This window comes from Pan troglodytes, chromosome 16 (genome assembly GCF_028858775.2).
Source record: "Pan troglodytes isolate AG18354 chromosome 16, NHGRI_mPanTro3-v2.0_pri, whole genome shotgun sequence".
In the NCBI taxonomy this organism is placed as follows: Eukaryota; Metazoa; Chordata; class Mammalia; order Primates; family Hominidae; genus Pan; species Pan troglodytes.
This window is the reverse complement of record NC_072414.2, coordinates 40,794,434-40,802,302: the sequence shown is the minus strand read 5'-3', so window position 1 is coordinate 40,802,302 and position 7,869 is coordinate 40,794,434. Positions and strand designations below refer to the sequence as shown.

The 7,869-nt window shown below is 40.6% G+C and overlaps 1 protein-coding gene across 14 annotated transcripts in view; it reads left to right on the top strand.

Moving 5' to 3' along the window:
- The first annotated feature begins 3,592 nt into the window (after positions 1-3,592).
- The window catches only part of CEP152 (centrosomal protein 152), a 72,955-nt gene continuing 68,678 nt past the window's right edge, over positions 3,593-7,869 (top strand). For 7 of the 14 annotated variants that reach the window (XM_054666912.2, XM_054666911.2, XM_063794095.1 and 4 more), the window contains exon 1: positions 3,655-4,745. The gene's annotated coding sequence lies outside the window, so the exon portion shown is untranslated. Of the gene's footprint in view, positions 4,746-7,869 lie in introns of all 14 variants that reach the window. The other 7 variants (XM_063794097.1, XM_003952648.5, XM_523070.7 and 4 more) reach the window with 2 other exon arrangements.

The following is a 7,869-nucleotide window of genomic DNA, read 5'->3' as shown; positions in this document are numbered from 1 at the left end:
AATGAGCTCATATTAAACAATTGTATCAGCAAAAACCATATTTCCAAATAAAGTCACATTCTGAAGTTCTAGGTGGACATGAAATTTTAGGGAACATGATTCAACCTCTACAATGACCCAAGCCAGCTCAAGTCAAAAAGTTTTTAAGGTTTAGTTATCACAGAATGCAAGGAAAAGCTAAACTGTCTGGCTTTTCAAAGTACAGGAACCAGACAGATACATGGCTTTCAGTGGCAAAAGTTCATGATCTTCAGTCTAGGGTCTACCATGTATATGACACAGTTATGGAGGAAGCATATTTCCCATAAAATACAGGCAAGTGTAATAAAAGTCTGCTTCTCCTCTGTATGGCTACCACCTCGCTCAGTTTTGTGGAATCTTAGTTATCTGGGAAGGGAATACGATTGGCCCAGCTTGGGTCTAGTGTTCCCCTTTGATTCAGTCAAGTCTGGCCAGGACCGTGGGTGGTAGGATGGTGATGGTGGTGAGGTCATAATGACTGTGAGCAGGAGCAGATTCTGTGAGAAGGGACTTGAGCAGAGTGGGCATTTTGATCCACATGTCAATATTAAATGATCCCAGCACAGTGTTTGGCACAAAGTAGGTGTTCCCAAAATACTGTTGAATAAGTTGTAAATAATGGTCTGATCTTCCTTGGTTCTTTCCAAGTACTCCTGTTCCATCTCTAGCACTTCCTATTTTTGTCCTGTTCTCATGAAGCCATATCCTTTGTGTAGACTCTTTGTTTGTCCCATCCCATAAGCTCCTGTTGCCCTCGGCACACATTCACCCTTGTCTTTCTCTGCCATCCACTCCCAGAACAACTTCCTGGTTTTTCCTTACTACCTCAGCCCCCAGTGTGTACTCTAATCCAATAAGCCATAGTACATAGAAACACAATGGAAAATAATGTTTTTATATTTAAAAGCTGTTTCTCACAATCTCATCTCATTTTTTTTTTTGGCCACAATCCTGAGAAGTGGGTATTATCATCCCTATTTTCAGATAAGGACTTTGAGGCTTTTGAGTGTTAAATTGTTATGGACAATGCTAGTAGGTAGGAGAACTGGGACTTGAACTCAGATCTTCTTACTCTAAGTTCTGTGTTCCTTTGAGGATAGTACTCCTTGATGATAGCACTTTGGATAGCACTCCTGTGGTGACATTGCTTTGACCTGATAGCTTTGACACCAAAAAGGAGGAAAAAGGAGAAATAATGGTTTAGCTTTACCTTTATAAATGCTTGTTAGTGGGAGGGACCCCATCTCATCAACAATGTGACATTTTCTCTTGAAATGTCTCACCCAGCTCATAGGTGTGCGCATTTAAAACATGCAAGGTAAACATCGAGCCAACGTTTCACAGATAATCTTTTGTCCAGCATTTGAGATCTTTGGCAGTTTTACTTTCTTCTCCCACACTTGCCTTTCTTATCCCAGAATGCCTCTGTCTGCTTGTGTTTCTTTGGATGTTAGATTCATTCCTTGTGCACACCATTACCTGACCTCTGTAGAATGCCTTTCCTATTCTCCCAGGCTTAAAGCTCTTCTATGGACCACCTCCTTCCTGCCTTCTTCTCCAGACTTACCTCTAAATGTAAGATTCCTGCACTTTTGCTGGTCTGGCCTTTAAATTGCACTCATGCTAATCAACTGACCTGTTGAGCTCTCTCCTTCTCTTCTTCCTTGAACCTGCCTTGATAGATTCATCTTTAGGTGTTCACTTTCCCTAGAATTATTGCCTATTATACTCTTATTACACTTAGTAAACAATTTTTATTATTATTTATTTTTCTACGTAAGCATCTTGTAACTCAGAGTGTTGGTACCTTGAGCATAGGGGTCCTACCCTGCACCTAGGCCAGGACTTAAACAGGATAGGTGGTCAAAGAAATTCAGTTGAATATATCCATAACTCCACCAAAAACCATTTTTAGAGGCATGGCAGGATGGGAGGTTGATTTATTCTTTATTTTCCCTCTTTGTCACATATATGCTAGTCTCACTAAAATATTTTGTATGTAGTGATGAGCTCTGGGTTTGGAGATAAAGGACCTGGTTTCAGATTCTGTCTGCCTTGTATTAGCTGTGTAGCCTTGGACAAGTCATTTAATTTATTTTTATGTAAGTTTCTTCAACTGGAAAATGGGTAGGAATACCTGTCCTAACCCCCCACAGTGTTGTAGTGAGAACCAAATGAGATGATGCTTGTGAAAGAATTTACCAATCTGTAAAGCACTGTGTAATGGATTATAAACACTGCCTCCTCATGTGCTTCCCCTGACACGTTTTATGCTTTCATCCTTCTAAGAAGCAGTTGTTTGTGCATGGGGATCACATGGCATTCTTGCTGCAGCACTCCATCATAACCCTCAGCACAGAATGCAACATACAGTTTGCCAATCGACTTCAGTGGGATGTGAAAAGTGAAAAGTGCATTTAATTCTCACTAAGATGCCTTGGCTCAGATTCAACAAATGCCATTTACTTGAAGGCCTTTTATTTGCTTTTTCTGCCCGCCCCCCTGCCAAAATCTTCATCTATTTGTTCATTTATTCATTTACTCATTTAACATAATTGTTTTGAGTGCCTACCAGGGTTATGTTAGACACCCAAGAAGTAAAGTGAGTACTTCAAGATATTCACATTGTACTGAGTGTAACAGACACACAAAAACTTACAGTAGATATAAGAACTATAATAGGATATATAGGATACACTGTGTACAGAGGTAGGAAAGATCATTTTTGCAAAGTGAGGGAGTGTGTGTCATGAAAGGCTTCAAAGGAGGTGCTAGTCTGTCTTCAAAACTAAGTAGCAGGAGAAGTAAGGTAGAGGCGATGCAGGTGAAAGAAACAGCTTTCACAGCAGGTGAAAGAAAAAAAGCGCTCTGGGAACCATTGTTAGCTCAGCCTGTGATTTCATTCATTCTATTACAGTGGGTTAAATTACCTGTTGTTTGCCAAACCCTATACCAGTTTATGGGGTTACAGGGGTCAGTGTAGGCATCATGGGGGCGGACGGTGAAGTAGCAAAGGAAAACCAGCCACATTATGAAGAGCCTCGAACAACCATTTTACTCCGTGCCAGTACACATGGGAAAGGGTTGAAAGGATATGTGAACCTGCCGCCACCAATTCCTTGATTATTCACTGGAACCCTTTCAGCCAGAGAAGATAGACACAGTACTGGGCTTTACTGAGGACTGGGTGGCGCTGTCTTTAGGGGCAGGTTAATAATATACACCTAAGTGACAAGAACACTCACACCCGAGGAAATTAGAGTAGTAAATAGACACGTGGAAAAATGTGCCATCTTATCAGTAATTAAAGAATCAAAAATGTAAACAAAGCGGCACCTAGTAAGGTAGAAGACAAAGCAAAATATCTAAGGCTGTTAAATAATGGGGAAGCAGGCGCCTTAGAAAACAAGGGCAAATGTAAAAAACCTCTAAGGCAAGAGTTCGGTGGGGAATCTGCGGGATTCTGTGTGCTGAAGCGCAGGAGGCACGAGTCACCTTTGCAGTCTCCGGTACCAAACGGGCAAGGGGTCCCCGTAAGACTGCTGCACCCTGGCCGAAGGTAGCGGGTGAAGCGCCTCGGCGTCTCTAGGCAACCGATCAGCCCGCCCACTCCGGGGTAACTTCCTCGTAATTGGCTCTCGAATCCACCAATGGGCGCACAGGGGGAGCTTCCCGCCACCTCTGGCGCCCGCTTTCAAACAGCCGTACTTTGCAACTGCAGGCGGACTTCTCAACCAAGCTTGAGGAAGGCGGAGACTTCTGCCTCCTCGCTCTGCCCCGAGCCGGCACGGCTCCGCCCACCGGGCGAGCTTCTAGTCGGCGATTGAAGGAGGCGAGTGCTCCTTAAGGGCCTCCGCCCCGTGAGTTCGGTTGTGACTAGGAAGGAGCTAGTGGACTAGAGCCAGGGTAAGGGGATGGGCTAGAAGTTGGTCTTCCGCCAGGACTAGAGTTTCCTAGCGGTAACAGCCTCCGTGGCCTCCGGTAAGTTCTGATCCACGGGTGGGCTTGGACCTGGGGTTAGAGGAGTTGCGGGGTCCTCGGGATGCTGGCTGAGGGTTCCTGGGGGTGCTGACCTGCCCCCTCCCCAAATCCCGCGGTGGTGGACTGCCCGTATGTTGCGGGCTCAGCTTTTACCTTTAACGTGTCATTTAGACCTCTTCATTCCTCCAATATCCTACTTAGAAGTGACATATGGGAAGCCCGCCTCGTTTCCAGGCTGCTGGGGTCGCCCTGAGACCCTACTCTGCGGACCCCGCCTTGGTCACCCTGGCGTCACGCCTGGCTCACAGTAGGTGCTCTGTGCACGTGTGTTGACCGAGTACAAGTGACGCTGGCACCCGAAGCCAGCAGCCCCGGGCATCCTGGGCCCCGTGCGGCTTTGGTCATGTTTGTAGTGCCGTAGCTGACGCCAAACAGTTCCTCAAGGTCATTCGGTCAGCCTGTGGATGCTTATTGTGTGTTAGCATTACTCGCTCCGCTCTCTGGGCAACTTGAATCAATTTGTCCAAAGTGCTGTTATTAGCACTGATCACAAGATGTTGCGATCATTTGTTTATATGTCTATTTTCTTTCCCTCCATCGTGTCCTGTTAAACTTTGTAATCTTGAACAGTGCTTGGTAAATTGTCGAATGAATGAATAAGGTGCCTCCACCAGGTGTTGCAAGTCTAAACCGGGCTATGTGCTCTGGCTGTTTCCATTCTAGAAGGCGAGTTATGTCAGCAAGTAAGTAGAATTTCCCAACTCCCAGTGCAATTCTTAGAAACCCCTTTTGTGGGGGTTTATAACCCTTCCTATATCGTAGTCATGAACTCGAGTCTGATTTAAGCCTATTATCACCTTATACCTTCATAGTGCGTGACAATGAACATGCACTCCCTAGACAGGTGAATGCACTCAACTAAAGAGAAGCTGAAGTTGAAGCCATAAGAAAAGCATAAGAAATACAGTCTGAAAGTGCAAAGGAGTGGCCAGCTCCATGGGGGAACAGGCTTGGGAGGGCATCTTGAAGGAGGGTGGCATTTTTGTTCCATAGGAGGTTGCATTATTAGAAGTGACATTTCTCATAGGCTGCACATTCACCTTTTCTCAGATATGCGGAATCCTCTTTATTCCCTAAACCTCTTCGGTAGCTGGCAGACTCCTATTCGTCAGTAATAATGTCATAATAGTAATAAAACTACAATGTATTGATTGGCACATAGTGCTAATTACTTTACATGTAGTATCTTGTGAATCCTCAGAATCAATCTTTGAAGTGTTATTTTTACCCCCATTTCTTTAACGTAGAAGCAGAAACAGTTTGCTCAAGATTGCACTGCTGATAAATAGAAGAGCCAGAATTGAGCCCAGGTTGTCTGAATGAGTGCCCTCATTCTTAGAGCCACTTATAGCCATATTGTGTCCTTTAAGATTTATTTCTAATCTAAAAGCTCTTTTTTTTCTGTAAAACTTCTCTAAACTATCCTTTCTTCTTAGGAAAAGTTAGTTTGTGCTTTGTACTTTCATCTACTACGGAATTTATTACAATATGTTATTGTAACTGTTTATATCAGTGGCTCTAAGAGAGGGTGAGCAGAGACAGTGAGCTCCTCATGGCTGGTACCATGTCTTAGGTGCATCTAGGATATGATCTGGAACACAGTGGGTATTCAATAAAATTTTATTGAAGTAATGAATTCGTATAAGGTAACATGCCTATATCATATTCAGTCAACAAATATTTGTTATGTACCCACCATGTGCATGCAGGCAGATACATTTTAATTCTGCCTTCAGGGTGCTTATAGTTTATTAGATGAAGCAAAAACAATGCTACTTTTGCTTTGTAATCTTTTGTCCAAATACCCATTGGTTTTGTTGCAAGGAGGGCAGAGAAAACAACCGGGGACAACAAAAGGAATGCTGGGTCAGAGCATCCATCTGAGTGTAACAACAGGACATACTTTTTATAGTCTTGTTAAGGGTTCAGAAAAAGTTATCTAGGAAGAAAGTCTACCAGACTGCTATTGAAGAAGAAAACCAAAACATACTGTATACTTAATCTGCATCTTGATTTCTCAAGTGGTCAGCCTTGAGTCAATAGATATAGAAAATTTTCAGTATTTTTACTAGTGGCATAGTATTGACAAATTAATTCAAAATAATTTTACTAGTGTAAATGTTAATTTTCAATATATTAATATTGATAGTTTTCAAGATGGTTTAGCAGTTGATATTTTCACCAGCAACTCATGAGCCATACAAAATACAAAATAGTCACCACTGGGTGATAACAAGTTTTTTTTTTTGTTTTTGTTGTTTTTTCAATCTAGTGGTTGAAAATGGCATATTGTTTAAATGACACTTTTTGAAACATCACGAGCTTAAGCATCTTTTCAAACTAATTGATTTACACTTTTTAAAATAAATTGTCATGTCAGTCGCCCAATTTTATGTTGGATTGTCTTTTTCTCATTTCTTTTTAATAATTTTATATTGGGACTTTGTCAGGTGCTTTGCAAATATTTTTCTCATTCTTATTTTTCTTGACTTTGTTATTGATGTATTTTTTCATAAATAATATTTGACTCATTAATGTCTTTTGCCTTAAACAAAATTTTATTTTTTGTGGTTAGGTTTCCATCACATTTTTCTTTATGGCTTTTGGATTTACTATCTTGCTATTTTTTTTTTTTTTTTAAAGAAGTCTCTTTTGTTGTTCTGAATATTATACTAAAGTCTCTGGTAGCAGTGATAATGAGTGGTGATTAATAAGTTAAGGTATTAGCTCTTATTTTAAGTCTCATTTAAAATATGTATTACCTTTTTACTATATATACTTTTAACCACATTAAGTTGATCAGGTTTCCCTTTATGTCTGAAATCATTTCTTAAAGTCTTTTATAGTTTATAGTTCTGATAAGGAAAACTTATACCTTCTTCAGTGGGGGAGATTTTGGTCTTTTCAGGTATTTTTAGATGTCTTCTTTAATGACATGTTTTGGATTTAAAATAACATTAAAGATATATACTTTCATATTTTACATTCTCTTTACTTTAAAAACAAAACCGTAAGTATTCTCTATCTGAGAAAAAATAGCTCTCTATTTAAAATATTAGTAGCTACATTTTTAGCAATAGGCTCTTATAAATCTTAATGTTCTTTTTCAATAATCAACATCAGTTGATGGCAGGTTAGTAAAGGATTGGAACAAACCTCTCTTCTCTAACTTAATGAAGGAGAAAGTAACCCAAATTCCATATTTTGTCTTGTATTTATATTTGAATGAAAGAAAGGTAGAAGACACAGAATTCAGAAACAGAAAGGATTTCTTCTGCCTGGAGGATTCAGGAATTTCTTTAAGGTCCAGCTTAATTTCATCTCTTTTAAGGACATAGGATTTAATTGGGCTAGTATTTTCAATATATATAGTGTTCTGTAGAATATTAAGTCTATTTGCATAGTGGAAAAAAATCTAGAGACATGAGATTGTGTGTTTTACCCTCACCATTTCATGTTACAGGCTCTTTATCATATTCATATCTTCGTCTTCTGTTGACATACAGAAGGATTCTTATAGATAGACTTAGATTTATTTTCCTCGATATGCATGTCTCTTCCCCCCTTTAGCCCTGGCACAAGGGTAGAAAGGAGTAGGTGTGGTCTGAGAAGCAGAGGCTGGAGGGTTTTAAGTTGTGGTAAAGTCTGAGTTGATATGAGTTAAAAGGGACGGGTTGGGTGTAGGGACCAGAGAGGAAGGGATTAGAAGGTAGACTGCAAATTAGAGGTTGGCCAAGAAACATAACTCAGTCTTTGAAAAACAAAAACTTGTCATAGGGGGATTTTCACCACTGAAGTTCATATGTG